The following is a 401-nucleotide window of genomic DNA, read 5'->3' as shown; positions in this document are numbered from 1 at the left end:
GCATAAAATTGAATGAGTTTTTAACCTTTAAAAAAGATCTCCATTTCATTTTAGAATATATTGTTCCTTGCAGAAAAACTCATTGTTTTTCCTACTAACACTGAGATGTTGGCGCATGCATCTCTACTCTGTGTGTATCTGATTATTACTAGTCATAATCGGTTGCACTCGGATCCTTGGCGCCTGTGTATGTTTATAAAGTCATTGAGTAGATTTCAATGGTAATGTTAATCACCTCCACTAATTAACGTGATGTAACTTTTCATGCTTCCTCCTCAAATATAATTCATTTTTTAAAATTTTTTGATTTTTTTTTGTGTGTATATATCACACAGAACATCCCAAACCGTCTTATTCAGCTGTACACCCACTTCCCATATGGGACCCTCCCATAGTCTCCC

The sequence above is a fragment of the Nannospalax galili genome, unplaced genomic scaffold (genome assembly GCF_000622305.1).
Source record: "Nannospalax galili isolate Female #2095 unplaced genomic scaffold, S.galili_v1.0 scaffold1763, whole genome shotgun sequence".
Lineage (NCBI taxonomy): Eukaryota > Metazoa > Chordata > Mammalia > Rodentia > Spalacidae > Nannospalax > Nannospalax galili.
The sequence above is the reverse complement of the archived record's forward strand: the minus strand, read 5'-3'. Positions refer to the sequence as shown.